A 1,257-nucleotide genomic window follows, 5' to 3' on the forward strand; every position below is an offset into this window, starting at 1 on the left:
TACGACGCCATCTTCAAAATTCGACTTTCCTTAAGTTGAGAGACCCATTTTATTAAGTATTAAAAACATAGAATTGCTTAACTAGAATTATTGCCATCTGTTTTAAAAAATGGTCTGTCTTGGTACTGGATAATAGTGTTTTTTATATTTTAATTATTTATATAAATAATCTATCCGATAAAAGTTGAAGAATTTTAACAGTTGATGAGTGTTTATGGTAGTTCATACAACACTGAATCCTATAATTGGTTTTGTCAAAAATGGGCAGATATTTTTAATAGTTGTTTATAAGTAAAAAGTAATAATCAGAGCAAATCAACAATATGCAATATATATATATATATATATATATAAATATATATAATTAAATTTTGAGCCATTTAATAAATTTTCATATTTTTGTTTGTTTCTTTAACAAAATTTGTAATGCATATAAAAAAAAATCTTTTAAATACCAAGTACATATCGTCACCTGAATGCAAAAAGACGTCATGGCGGAATTATTGCTCCTTGAAAAGACGTAACAAGCATCGGCGCTGAAATACAAAATGTCCTAACTTCTAAAAAATTCAAAATTCAGTTTTTGATTGATATGATGGATTTCATCGAAGTACAACTCCCACATAAATAAAAAATATTACTCACGACTTTTTCCATTTCATTGACGATGTTGTTACATCTTTTTGCATTTCAGGTCACGATATATAGGTATATTTGTGTATACTTATCGCAATTGTAATATTAAATGGGCAGGATGTATTGTCGCCACCAATGCAAAATACCCTAAATGCAAAGTTTCATAGCAAAAGCTGTGAACTGATTAAATAAACATAAAAAATGCCCTCAGAATTATTCTAATAAAGCTTGTATTTGGAAGATATCACCATGACTTTTAGCACGGAGGCATATTTGGAAAAAAAATATAAAGGACTAAATATAAGAATTTATCTCGAAAAATGCCTATTACAGCCCTTCGCATTGGTACCCACCATGCAAAACATGAGAGGCAACAATCGTCAATGGCAACAAATTGGCGACTCACCGGTTTATTGCTGTGGTGACAAAGCGGCAACAACATTTCTTTCATGTCAACTTTGGAATAAATAAGTTATCAAAAATTCCTAAGCTTATAAATTTCGCGTTGATAGTATTATCCAAAATCGTCTAATTTTTACCAGGGACACAATTGAAAAAATAGGAAGCCCCATAGGGAAAGAAAGAATTATTTCTGTTTCTATATAAGCTCCAATTTTGTAT

This window comes from Rhagoletis pomonella, unplaced genomic scaffold (genome assembly GCF_013731165.1).
Source record: "Rhagoletis pomonella isolate Grant_MI unplaced genomic scaffold, Rhpom_1.0 Rhpom_scaffold_00003, whole genome shotgun sequence".
Lineage (NCBI taxonomy): Eukaryota > Metazoa > Arthropoda > Insecta > Diptera > Tephritidae > Rhagoletis > Rhagoletis pomonella.